This window comes from Sphaeramia orbicularis, chromosome 19 (genome assembly GCF_902148855.1).
Source record: "Sphaeramia orbicularis chromosome 19, fSphaOr1.1, whole genome shotgun sequence".
In the NCBI taxonomy this organism is placed as follows: Eukaryota; Metazoa; Chordata; class Actinopteri; order Kurtiformes; family Apogonidae; genus Sphaeramia; species Sphaeramia orbicularis.
In genome coordinates, this window is record NC_043975.1 from 4,179,638 (window position 1) to 4,194,637 (window position 15,000).

The window sequence follows — 15,000 nt, forward strand, 5'->3', positions numbered from 1 at the left end:
CGGGCATTTTTCAGACCTTGAAAACACCAGATAAAAATTCAAGCATTTTCAAGAATTTCAAGCACCCGTACAAACCCTGATCATTTCTCTCAACATTATTATTTGTTTTTTAATCCATGACTATGATTTGAAATGTTCTACCTCTAAACTTCTAAAATATTTCTCCTGCTCTGACTGTAAATAATAATTTTCTACCACAACTAACCATCTACTTTCATCCCATCTTACTGAGGAACAAAAATCTACCATTAAACTTAACGGAAATATTGATGTTTTTATCTTAAATCCTCATGAACAGGACATCTGACAGCTGTAGACATGATGTGTCCAAATACTTTTGTCCATATAGTTTATATATACGTATCATGTATCATAATCTTCTAGTGTATTTAACTGTGTCAAAAGAGGAAAAACAGCATTACAGTACAAGTCAAAATACAACACAGTAAAGAGCAGAGAAAACATCTTAAGTTGGATAACACACAACAGAAGTCATCACGGCAATGAACAGAAGAACAATTTAGGATTAAGTTCAACAGGGTTTGAAGACCATTATGAGTGCAGTTTAATTTAATTTAAGATCTGTTTCAGGAGTTTTTCAATTGTTCCACAACATTGGGTGCATCTACTTTAATGTTTCTACACAACATTAGTCTAGCTTGCTCTACTGAGTAAAAAGGAACACAACGATTGGATAATTCTCAGCTAATTCTGATACTTTCAGAATCAATATCATATTCTATAAAAACAGACTGATCGACATGACGTGTGGTAAAAGTAACAGTGGAGGGTGAGAGTCACTGTGGTGGTTTCGTGTCTGCTTACCGGGCTGGGGATGGCGTCCGGGTCCAGTCTTTTCTGTGCAGGGGGGGCGGGGGCCGGCGCTGGGGCCCCGTAGTTGGGTTGACCGGGGTAGGGGCCCGCGTAGCCAGGCTGAGGGCCTCTCACCTGCCCGAACGCACCTGGGACAGGAAGGAAACAGCAGACAGTCAGTGTAATGCACTTAGAGATGGGTTTACGAGTGTGTTTAATGTGTTTGCACTGATCAAACGGAGGACTTTTACTTTCATTGTACTAGCTCAGGGTTTCTGCAGGGAACAGCAAATCTAATTTAATGCTTTTTAATGCCCTTTTTAAAGCCACTTTAGACTAATTTAATGCCCAAGTCCAACTGCAGATAAAGTTTTATTTATAGTTTTATGACAGTTTACCGTCCACAGGCTTTCATCAGGTTCTGAATAGTTCTTCCTCCAAACACTTCTGCTGAAACTTGCATTTTCCCATTTTGCCGACATTTGCTAATATTCCTTTCCGCTCTTTCACCACAGTATGAGCATGCTCACAGCATGCTGTATTCCAAGCATCTGGTGTTGTGACTTCATGTATCGGCCATAAACAATCGTCAATTAAAGGGTTCCACCTGTCAATCATCACACTATACTTCCAGTCAATATTATTCAATGTTTACAGAATCCAAATAAATCCTGAATAACAATGCTTTTCTTCCCATCAAGTGTATTTACTTTTTGAATGCCTCTCGACATTAAATTTAATGCTTTTTAATGCCATTTAAGGCCTTAATTTTCACAAAATCTATTGAATGACTTTAAATGCTTTTTAATGACCTGCATAAACCCTGTACCAGTAAAAACATGTATGTACAAATACTTGTCTTTTAAACCTGTATGCTTTCATGGTATGTGCTGCTGACCACTTGGCTGGGTCGCCCTTCTAATAATAATAATAATAATAATGATAATAATAATAATAATAATAAACAGAAAAGGTATCTGAAAAAACTGTTGCATTATGCTGTTTCCAATCAAGACAATTATTATTTATAATAAGGCATAATATTGTTAAAATTGCACTGGTTTTTCTAAAGAAATTTCAGTATTTTCAGATAGTTTGTAAATGTAAATATTTTCTGAATGCAATGTTAAGTTTTTGCATTCAAATAAAGACAATATTTATAGGTTATAAATAACATAACATTGTGTTAATAACAAACTAATTTTAATTCCAAACTCTAAAATTATGCCTGTTACCAAATGTTTGTGTAACGTTGTGTGTAATGCACATGTATAAATAAGTTGAGGCATAATATTGTCAAACTTGCACTTGTTTTTCTTACAAAATTTCAGTTTTTTCAGGTTATTCAGACCTTTCTTGTGAAAAAATAGCTTGTAAATGTAAATACATTCATGGTTTAATGTTTTTATTGCTCTACAACAAAAAGAAAAACTTGGAATTGTCATTATTTATAGGTTATTGTGTTATTTTCCTGGTCCTGCCGACTGGACTGAAGGTGGAACCTGAACTAAAATGACTTTGACATCTCTGATAAAACGTCTTAAAGTCAGATGATTTGTTTTAGACTCTTCAGGTCCAGCAGAAAAACACTATAAAAGCTTCTTCTCACCGTTCTGCTGTGGGGGGTATCCTGCCGGCATGCCAGGCTGAGGTGGAGGCTGCTGCAGGGGCCCCGGGGGACCTGGGGGGCCTGGAGGACCTGGGGGGCCCTGTGGTCCTGGAGGCAGGTGGTTGGCCTGTGCCATGGACGTAGGAGGCATCTGGGCTCTGGGAGGGGGGGGGCCTGAGTGGTAGGGGGAGGGCTGGGCAGGAAGGGGGGGCTGAGGTGGCATCGGGCCCGGGTACTGGCCGGAGGGAGCTGACGTGGGAGGGGGTCCGGGAGGGGGAAAAGACCCTGACTGGGAAGATGGAAGGGGGGCACGAGGTGGGAAGGAGCCCTGGGCGGCGGGAGGAGGCGGGCCAGGGGCGAAGGCGGGCTGGCTTATTGGTGGAGGGGCCGAGGAGAACGGGGGCTGGGACGGGGGGAAAGGCTGCTGAGGCTGGGACACCGGTGGAACCGGACCCAGACCTGGACCCGGACCTGGACCTGGAGCCGAGGCCGGAGCTTGACTGGGTGGAGGCACAGGACCCGAGTAGGAGGAGGGGGGGAAGGACTGCTGGGAGGGGGGAGGGGGCGGGGCAGAAGAGGTGAACTGCGGCTGAGAGGTAGGGGGTCCAGAGGAGTTGAATGGCTGTTGTGAAGGAGGCGGGGCTCCGTAGTATTGCTGAGGAGGGGCGGGGACGCTGGTAGGCGGCGGCGGCGGCGGTTGTGTCTGAGCCGAGGACGCGGGAGGCGGGGCTTGGGTGTAGGAGGGCGGGGGAGCAGCTGAGTAGGCGGTGCTCACTGGCGGCTGACTGCTATGAGGCGGAGCTAAAGGGGAAGCAACACAGTGATTGGATACAGATGTTAAAATACAGTGGTGGACAAAAGTTATTGGACACAACATGCATTTGTGATAAACTGCAGTTTCCCAGATTAATGAAGTCAATAAAGGATCAATAAAGTTTATCTATATCACATAAATAATCAGGCTTAAGTCACTGAACTGTACCCAGTATTGTTCAGTTCTCCAAACCCACATTTTCCCTTTCTACATTTTTCACTTACATTATGATAAATTAACAAACCAAACATTTATATAATATGTATAAGATGACACCAAAACAAAAACATGTTCTATTGATTATATGTGTTGTTTCGGATATAACATCATCTCAGATTTTGTGATATAGTGTTGGATTTGTCCAGAAAATGACTGCGGTCTAAGATCTTTGTCAACAAAATGAAAATAATGATGGTTATTTGTGGTTTGAAACTCTTCTAAACAAGAAAATCTTGAAATATACTGAGGTTTTATCTGCAAAAACATTCATGATAATCATTACTACAGACTGATATGTGTTTGTTCACTCCATGCATTTGTGTCATATTACATACAGGATCACTCTGAAGTCACTGAACTCGGCCAAGTATTATTACAGTCTATTTTAATATGTATATTTGGAAAAAATATATATAAATAAAGCAGTTTTACAGCAGCAAAAAATGACCCAAATCTTATCGTCTTTGTCAACATAACACTATTAAAGATATGTAAAAGCTGTTCAAATATGTTTATTTTCTGAACATTACTGCTACATTTTTTGGTTTAGACACGTTTATAATGAGACTTTTGATGTCAACAACAAAAACAGTCGCTGATTAATTTAATAGCTGACAAGACACTGACTAATAGATTGTTACAGCTCCGGTAATGAAAGTTATGACAACTTGCACTGGAAAAAATCTAAATCTTACCAAGTGTAATTTTCTCATTTCAAGTCAAAATATCTCATCACACTTAAAATAAGATAGAATCACCAAAAGAGGAACTTTTCAGTGAGATATAAGAACTAAGTTTTAGACAACAGATCTGGAAAACCTTATTTCAAGAAATGTTACCAAGATAATTTTCACTTGTTCCATTGGCAGATTTTTTTGCTTGAGTTAAACAAAAAAAATCTTGAATTAAGCAAAAAAAAAAAAAAAAAACAATCTTGAATTTAAAAAAAAAAAACAAAAAAACATCTGCCAATGGAACAAGTGAAAATTATTTTTGGTAAGATTTCTTGAAATCAGATTTTCAAGCTCTATTGTCTAAAAATCAGCTCTTATATATATATCTTAAAGTTCCTCTTTAGATGATTATGTCTCATTTTAAGTGTGACGAGATATTTGGACTAGAAATGAGAAAAATGCACTTGGTAAGATTTAGGTTTTTCCCTGTGTGAACATTCCCTTAAACTGAATCGTTTGTTTTTCCTGCTGTTCATACTTCATATCTATCAGATTAGATCTAAATATACAGACAAATAATATGTGGACATTAGAAGTTTATAAATCAACTAGGACTTTTACACACTTGGCTGTACATCTGATCACCAGCCAATCAATGCAACGACAGGATCATTACCTTCTGTTATTTTAATTCTTATGAACTATGTCTCATTTAGCAGAACTTAGTGTGTAGAGTGAATTCAGACTTAGGACCAAATGCAGCACATATTTACCGTATCCTGGCCCTGCAGGGGTGGGCGGTCCAGAGCCGATCTGCATCCCGGTCATCTGATTGGTGACCTGTTGCATTGTGGGTGGAGGCCCGTAGTGCTGAGGGTAGGGGTGTGGCCCTGACAGGTTCATGGCTCCCTGGTTGTATGGTTGAGACACAGCAGGCCTGGAAACATAAAAAACAACAACAACCTGCGTGAAACTACATCTGCTACTGCGCCCATCCTCAAGTTTTCTGTAGCTTCATCATATAGTCCACACTGCAAAAAAGGGGTGTCAAAAAACAAAATAAAAACACTAAATCTGAAGAAACAGGTACTCAAAACAAGTGAAATATCTGTCCATGGAGCAAGAGAATTTCACTGGACAAGATTTCTTTAAGATTGTTAAATGTAGAAATAAGCATGTCTACTGATGTATGAACACTTCAAAAAAGAAATTAACTCCTAAAACGAGACAAATTATCTAAATCTTAGTCTAATCTAATAATCTAATCAAATAATGATAATAATTAATAGTGCTGCCGTGATTAGTCGATGTAAGTGACCATTAAAATTAGTCATTATCATTAGTCAGTTATCATTGAGCGAGAGAGAGAGAGAGAGAGAGAGAGAGAGAGTGAGAGTGAGAGTGAGTCCCGTCTTAAAAGCATCTTAAGTTTCATTCCCCTGTTCTCACAAAAGAGGTCCTGACATAATATGTGACCACGCAGACACACACTGTGTTTATAGAAGTAAATATGTTTTAAATGCCACTCCTCCTCCTGGGACGCAGAATTACAATGTTTGTCACAATTCAATGACAGAAAGGTCTGATAAATGCGACTTGGCCGTTCAGACTGAAGTCGCATCGCAAAATATCAGATACGTATCAGATTCAGGACCACATATGAAAGTGGTCTGGGTTGGATTTATGCAGTTCAAACTGTCTGTAACAGATCGGATACAGGTCATACATGGGGGGGATCGGATTTGGACCCACATAAAATTTATGAAGAATAAATCACATTGTCACCATCATTTCATGAGAAACAGTCCAAAAATGTTATTCCAACTTTACAGCGTAAAAACATAAAAACCTGCACATAATGACAACAAATGTTCAACTGGTTTAATGTGAGAAAGTAAAATTATAAAATGTCTTAATTAAAATAAGTGTAATTTTACCAATATTCTGCCTGTTACTAAATGTTTTGTCTATTTGCAGATCCACTGTGATCTGTAAATTGTGTTAATAATAATAATCTGAGATGTAATATTGTAGAGATTGTTCTTATTTTAGTTCCAAACGCCAAAATTTTAACAATATTACGCCTGTTACCAAATGTTTGTGTAACATTGTATGTAACACACATGTATAAAGAAGTGGAGGAATAACATTGTTAAAACTGCACTTATTTTTCTTATAAAATTTCATTTTTTTTCAGGTTATTCCCATCTTTTTTGTGAAAAGACACTCTAAAAAACCATTCATGCATAGGCTACATATACATGTAGCATGCAACATATAACATACAATAGATTTTTGCAGTCAGTCAGTGAAAAAGTTAAATATTTCAGGTAGTAAGCTAAAAGTAAATAAATAAATCTCATAATTTCACTGTGTGGTTATATTGAACATCTTTATGCATGATTAACCTGTTGATATTCTTCTTGGAAAAGTATCAAGTATCAAGACTTCAGGCAGTTTTCATGGTGTCCTGTGATTAAATGATTATGTCACCTGCTTATATGATCCACTTTCTGCTGAAAATGCTTCATAACCTGAATAACCTCCTTCCAGTAAGAATACGACTACAGTATCTAGTGAGTAAAATGCAAATATGTCGCATGCATCAAAAATCACAACAGTTGTCAGCTTCATTTGCATGTTTTCAGCTAGTCTGATTTGGACACATGGGGGGGCAGCTGCAGAATGAAGAAGTCTATTTTTTCCCATCAGTGTTATGAACAATTTCACCCCAAGCATCTTTACTTAACTAAAATAATTAACCCTTAAAGACCTAGAGCTATTTTTGTAGCTCGTTTATCACTTTCTTAAGTCATCTATCACCATTTATTATAACATTACCCTTTGAATTTTGCATTTTTCACTGAAAATCATGTATTTTTCTATATTTAATTCACTGATCATGTAGATGTTCAGAGTAAATTTAAAGGTTATTTTAACACAACAGAGAAAACTGATGAAAAAGTGAAAATATATCATTACCTGAACATAAAACCAGTGTGATTTATCAAACTATATGGGAAAAACAAATTTCTCTCCACATGTATCCTTTCCTACACTATTTATCAGCATTCATCATATTATAATTCTCTGCATTTTTTAAGTTATTTTCCTGTACTTAGCTTACTGATCAGGTAAAATATAAGAATAAATTCAAGGGTTATTACATGAAAACAGAGAAACCTGAAGAAAAAATGAGTTCTTTATCCTCAAAACAAGCTTTTATAACCAGTGTCATTTGTCAAACTACATGAAAATATGATATTTCTTCTCTACATTTGACCTTTCTTTAGGGATTATTATCACCATTTATTATCATATTTTCCTATAAACTTCACATTTTTCAGTAATTCAAACAACAGGAACTTAAATGAGTGATTTCAAGCGGTTTATCAGCATTCATTATAATATAATCTTCTGCATTTTGCTTTTTTTAGGTATTTCCCTATATTTAACTTAACGATCTGGTAAAATATCAGAATAAATTCAAGGGTGATTGCATTAAAACAGACAAAACTGACAGAAGTAGAGGTCAACTGATATGGGTTTTTCTAGTGTCGATGCCGAGTTTTAAAATCTGGTCAGCCGACGGCCAATTTCTGAGGCCAAATTTTTTTTTTTAAAGCACATTGACTGTAAAATACAACTGAAACAATCAGATAATTCAGATTTTTATGCAACAATATAAATTCAATTATTAATACATGTACACATTTTACTCTTCACATTTATTGAACTTCTAGTGCTGCCCACACAGGTGCCTGATCAAATATCTTATAACATGTTTACTACTGGTCAAATATCAGCTTTGAAAAATAAATAAATAAAGGCTGATGGCCGATATTGAAAAAAATTAATATATCGGCTGGCCAATATATGGGTCTAACTTTAGACAAAAGTTACTTTTTCAGTAAAAACAAATCATCAACTGAGCATAAAAACAAGCATCTACATCTATTGTCATTTGTCAAACTACATGAATAAATTAATTTATTGCTATATTTAACCTTTCCGAAGTGATTTATCAGCACTCATCATAATATAATCCTCTACATTTTGGATTTTTTTAGTTATTTCTCTGTATTTAACTTAATGATCTGGTGAAATATTAGAATAAATTCAAGGTTTATTACATTAAAACAGAGAAAACTGAAGAAAATGTGACTTTTTCAGCAAAACATATCAACTGAGCATGAAAACAAGCATCTACATCCACTGTCATTTGTTAAACTACAAGGATAAATTAATTTCTCTCTATATTTAACCTTTACTGCGTAGTTTATCACAACAGTTGTTGGCTTGATTTGCATGAGAAGAAATTACAAATCATTTCCACGCCGTTACCTGGGAGGAGCTTGTGTCATGGGTGGGGGTCCGTTCTGCATATCCCCCTGACTGTGACTGTACTGGTTATAGGGCTGAGGCGCCGAGACTGGGGGGGGTCCGGAGGTCGGGGGGCCTCTGGTTGGACCTGGAGAACAGGGAGTGATGGTTAGATGAAAATACTGGGATTATTTCAGGCGTGTATCAGTTCTTCTACAGCAGGGGTGTCAAACATGTGGCCCGTGGGCCAAAACCAGCCCACCAAAGGTTCCACTCCTGAATTTACAAAGTGCAAAATATTCCACTGAAGACAGTAAAAGGCAAGGATTTTAGTTCAGGTTCCACACAGAGTGAGTAAAAGAACAGCATGATAACTAGTACCTATATATTTAATGACAACTACAAATTTACTTCTTGGTTTAATGTGAAAAAATAACATTACACTAAGAAAATATTTACATTTACAAATGATCCTTTTATTATAAAATATGAAGAACCTGAACAAGTATGAACAACCTTAAATGTCTAAAAAGAAATAAATGCAATTTTACTAATATTCTACTAAATGTTACTAAATGTTTTGTGTATTTGTAAATCCACTGTGATCTGTAAATTGTGTTAATAAGCTAATTTTACGTCCAAACTCCAATATCATTCCTGTTACCAAATACTCGTGTAACATTGTATGTAATTCTACGGAGGAGGATAAGGGCCACTGGAAAAAAATAAATAAAAGAATTCTAACTTTTTCTTGGAATTCTGACTTTTTTCTCAGAATTCTGACTGTTTTAAATTTTTTTTTTTTATTATTATTCTGAGAAAAAAGTCAGAATTCTGACTTCAATCTCAGAATTCTGATTTTTTTTCTCAGAATAATAAAATATATATATATTGGACCTTAATTTTTTTCCAGTGGCCCTAATCCTCTTCTGTATGATGCACATGTATAATAAGTTGATATTACAATATTATTAAAATTGCCATTATTTTTCTTTTAAAATATCATATTTTTCCAGGTTTTTCACATCCTTTTTGAGAAAACATAGTTTTTAAATATAAATATTTTCATAATTTTATGTTTTTATTGCACTAAAACATAGAGACAAGGTCGGAGTTCTCCTTATTTATGGGTTATTATATTTTTTTTGTTTTGTTTTTTGTGATTTATTTGTTTGCTTTTTTGGTATATGCGCAGAAAATGTACAAGCTAAAAGTGTTACAGACATAAATGAGTCAATAGAAACAAGAACTATGTTATTATTTTATTGGTCTGATCCATATGAGATTAAATTGGGCTGAATGTGGAACCTGAACTAAAATAAGTGTCACACCCCTGTTCTAATATGATGATGCTAGCGCAGAAACCTAAACATGGTTTGATGTCCATGTGTTGCCCTCGTGTAAATTTAGCAGTGGTTGGTTCCGTTCCCAGGTTTTGCCTCTGGGGTTAGAAACAGACTAGATACTGAAACTGGGTTAAAACAGGCAGAGATGGAAGTCATGAATTACAATGAATGGTGTAACTGTAACAAAGTAGATTGTGTTGGGTATGTGTACATGACTCTATCCTCCAGACACTGAAGAAAATGAAGTTTTGGCTTGGTTTTTTTTTTTACATTAATTAACTGTCTTGATTGGAAACAGCATGAGGTAACAGTTTTTTCAGATATATTTTGAATTTTTTTCATGGAGTCCTTTGCAGTGGACAGCATTTTTGTTTATTTTTTATGTAAAGCCGTAAAACTTGTGTCCCCTACAGAGGACAAAAATCAGGATATTTCAGAAAAATTTTACCTTACTGTTGTTTAAGTATTTTTCTTTGACTGCAGTACATTTATTACAGAGGAAAAAGAGGTCTGACGATATGTTACACCAAGACAAGACGCTAAAATAATATATGATAATATAAGATAATTTTAGATAAGATAACATAAGATACGAATTTAAGATAATATGAGACAATTTAAGATAGGATAATAGGCTATAAGATATTATAAGATAAGAAAATATAAGGTTAGATAAGTTAGGATGATTTAAGATAAGATAAAATAAGTTAACTTAAAAAAATATATAAGATAAAATCATTCAAGACAAGAATTTAAGATAATATGAGATAATTTAAGATAAGATAGTATAGGATAATATGAGACAATTTAAGATAGGATAATATAAGATAAGAAAATATAAGGTAAGATCATTTAAGATAAGAATTTAAGATAATATGAGATAATTTAAGATCAGATAATACGAGATAACAAGATAAGAATTTAAGACACTGTGAGATAATTTAAAATAAGATAATACAAGATATTACAAGATAAGATAAGATAAGATAACATAAGATCATTCAGGATAAGACAGTAAGATAATATGAGATAATTTAATATTAGATTATACAAGATATTATCAGCTAAGATAAGATAAAACAAGAAGAAACAACTGAAAAGTGCATTACAATTAAAACAAGGGTTAAAAACATGTCACAAATAAAATAAATAGATCAATAAAAGGAAAAATAATACTGGTGTACAGAACTTTAATATTTTTATGGATAAAGTCTCTTCGTTGTCGTGGATCAACAGTGCTTTTTCATCTGTTTACTCTGGTTTTAAGGCCCCTGGATCTCCTCCCATAAGGCATTGGCTCACCAGGTGGCGTCCAGGATGGAGGAGGTCATTTATATATATATATATATATATTTTTTTTTTTTTTCTAGAGGTCATGTTTTAAGTGCATTGTGTTTCTATAGAAGTTCAGAATGTTCTTCCTCTTCATCTTTTCTCCATTTTATCATGAGTGGAGTCCAGACTTAAGTTGCATTACTGTTTTTAGAATTATTAACAAACAAACCCTAAAAAGGAAGCTTTGTCTTTTCTTTTCTTCTTTCTGACCATAATTCCGTAACTACCTTTCAGGATATTGTCATTCAATGTTGTAGAGTTCGACCAATCACGTGCATTTTCAGACAGGTGGGGGTGGAGGGGAGGGTTGGATAAATGATTGACAGCTGTAACTACCATTTATGACTCGACTGCTCAAAAAGAAAGCTCAGAAAAGTGCTGTTTTCCTGACAGTGACAGGAAACAACAGTATGTCATCTGTATATATATTTAATCCACCTGGTCTGATTTGGACACAGAGGAGACAGCTGCAGAACAAAGAGCTACAGTTTTTTCCACCAGCTTAAAGAACAAGTTCACCTTCAGTACCTTTACTTGAGTAAAACATTTAAGCCTTAAAGACCTAGAACTATTTTTGTGTCTCATTGATCACTTTTTTTTAGTCATCGAACACCATTTATCATAATATTATCCTCTGTATTTTGCATTTTTCTGTGAACATCAGGTATTTTCCTATATTTAGATCATTGATCATGTAGATGTTAAGAGTAAATTCAAAAGTTATTTTATCACAACAGAGAAAACTGATGAAAAAGTGAAAATATATCATTAACTTACTGACTTTCTAAAGTCATCTATCACAATTTGCTAGAATTTTATCTCCAATTTGGATTTTTCAGTGAAAATTAGGTTTTTTCGTATATTTAATTGACTGATCATGTAGATGTTCATAAACGCTCAGAGTGAATTCATAGGTTATTAGATCAGAACAGAGAAAGTGACTTGTTTTTTTTTTGTTGTTTTTTTTTTACAAAATATATCATGAACTGAGCATAAAAACAAGTGTCTACAAACTGTCATTTGTCAAATTACATGAAAAAATTAATTTCTCTCTACATTTAACCTTTACTAAGTGGTTTATTGGGATTTATCACAGTATAATTCTTTGCATTTTGCATTTTTGGGGGTATTTTCCTGTATTTAATTCACTGATCAGGTAAAATATTAGAATAAATTAAAGGGTAATTACATTAAAAAGACAAAACTGAAGAAACAGTGACTTTTTCAGCTAAATCTCTCATTAATTGAACATAAACCCAGTGTGTCCATCCACTGTCATTGATCCAACTCCATGGGTTTTACTGATGAATCAATGTTGTAGAAGATGACTGTGTTTCCATGGTAACTATAGAGCCTCTTAACGTCAAAATGGGTCATATCTGATGGCCATGAAAAGATAAATAGCTGTATTTTACACAAATATTTACATGGATTGATAGGATTAGTGGATCAACAGGTATTAAACAGTTTAGATCAGTAGATGCTTTGGTCGCTGGAGGCTGTTTCAGTCTTTGAAGGTTTTTAAATTAAACAGTCTTTCCACCTCATGAATGGACGTTGTAGGTTTTTTTCTCAGTTTTGTATGAGTTTTAACACAGTCACTGGCTTTTTACAAGAGGAAACGGCCGAAATAATAACCTATACTTGACTTAATTTGGAACATTAGTCACATTTTGAGTCAATATTAACAATATGTAATGAAATCGCTGGTACTAGATTAGATCAAATGCTGTGGCTAAATGTAATAAAGCAAAAATGATTCATTTCTCATTACGTTTAAGCATGATTTGATGATATCGAGAGCAAGGAATACAGGTAAAAAAAGGATCTCCAAGCCTGCGAGGCATGTGGAGTATGAAATGAGCAAGAAATAGAGAGGAGGCAGTTACCTAAGTCAAGAGGAGAGGAGAGGTCAGAAACTGGGTTGGCTGCCACAGCCTTAGAGGGAAAGCTTGTGAAAGGAGAATAACCTGAAATGCAAGAGAAGAGGGGAAAGATACCAATACAGGGAGATGAAGGGGAAAGTGTGAAGCAACGTGGAGAAATGAGATTCACATTAGTATGCACGGCAGTTCCCCCAACAGGTAGGACGTTCCAAGGTTATGGCTGTATGAACACTGGAGGAGGATCTGATCTCACCTGACATCTGGCACTTGGTTGGTTAACCCTTTAACCCCTGATGTGTCTGTGGTGAGCATTCTGTATGTATGAGTTATTTTAACTATTCCTAAAAATTCAACCGTTTGCTCAATAGGAACAATTTCAAAACGTGCTGACAGAATAGACCTTGTCCTTTCCATAGACATCCGAGCATGCTCAGTTCACCCCTCACCGCCTGTGTAATGGGAGGCAAAACACAGAGCAGTGAGTGAGACCAACTCACTATAAAATAGACAGTTTGGGCTTTATTTTTTTTTTACACCATTTTCCTTGTTTTTTGTTTTTACTGTTTTTTTACAGTATTGTTGTGATTTTCCTTTAATTTTTTCACTGTATTTTTACTAAGTATTAAACATGTAACTGCTTTATGGAGTTCAACCAGGTGCCAAAAAGCAGCTCGACTGATTTAGGAAAAAAAAGAACCCCAGAAGAAAAACTATTGGGCCCAAATTCAAATCCTTGTCGTTGTTCAGTGTGTTCCAGTTCACAGTAGAGCCCAACTGATTAATTGGCCCGATAGCGTATCACTGATTAATCAACATCAGTCAATGCATAACCGATGTAGTAACTTTTTTGCTGTGTGGAGATTCTGCTGCTCGCTACTCCTTTGTGTCTGTGCTGCCCGGAAAGGTTATAGAGTTATTTCATATATTGGCTGATATATCTGTTATCAGCTTTTTTTTTTAGCCCCCAATATTTGTATCAGCTGAAGAAAACCCATATCAATCAGGCTCTAGTTCACAGTTTATGTTCAACATCCTAAATCTCTTACTGATGTCCATTCTGAGTGCCTTATTTAGTAAAAACCTGTCAAACTTCAACTTTTTCTGTTATTCCACGCTGTTTTGACCCTAAACCACACAGTAAAGCAAAACCACTGAAGAAAAAGAACATGAGCACATACTCACAGCAGCTTTTATAACACTTAAACATAGTAGTTCTAAGTGGCTCTTTCATTGAAATAATGTCTCAGGAGTTAAAGGGTTAAGGGATAAAGTGGGCAGAGGCAGCTCTTTACCTTGTGGCGGAGCCCCGGGCTGATAAGCTGATGCAGGGCCATTGTAGGGTGCGTAGGGCGCTGGGTACCCCCCATCCAGAGGGGCGTACGTGGGTTGGCCATAACCAGGCTGGGGCTGGCCATACGGAGAGGCCATTGGAGTGTGCTGGTTTACATTCATCCTCAGTTCATCCCTAAATCTGCATAAGATTACAATAGAGATTTTACAGACACCACTACAATCATCATTTCTGCATATCAGTCTGATTCTCTATTAATTCTCCTACTGTTATTTACAGATTTTCACTATCACAGCATTAGTTTTCATTTGTTGTAACTGTTTTAATCCTTGCAGCAGCATAGACACATCATGTTTTCATTTAGCAAAGTTCAATTATTAGAAAAAAGTGCCAGAAAGAACCGTGACCAGAGAGAACTGATCATCTAAAGTCATTTGACTCAATTGGATTTGGCATTTAGGAAGTGGCTCTTAAATCCCATCATTAGACAGGATTATGTAATACTATACCAGGTCAGGTCTGCTTTAAAGTTGGAGTATTCAGCTCAGTTTTATTTATATGTTACTAAATCACAACAAAACAATCATCTCTAGGCACTTAAAGTAAGACCAAGATTTTATAATATGATCAAGAAAAGGTCCCTGAAAAGAAGACATTTCTCTGTACCCATAAGACAAAACTTCCAAACAC

General features: G+C 35.7%; 1 pseudogene; it reads right to left on the bottom strand.

Moving 5' to 3' along the window:
• The window catches only part of LOC115439273 (protein transport protein Sec24C-like), a 40,081-nt pseudogene that overhangs the window by 23,444 nt on the left and 1,637 nt on the right, over window positions 1-15,000 (bottom strand).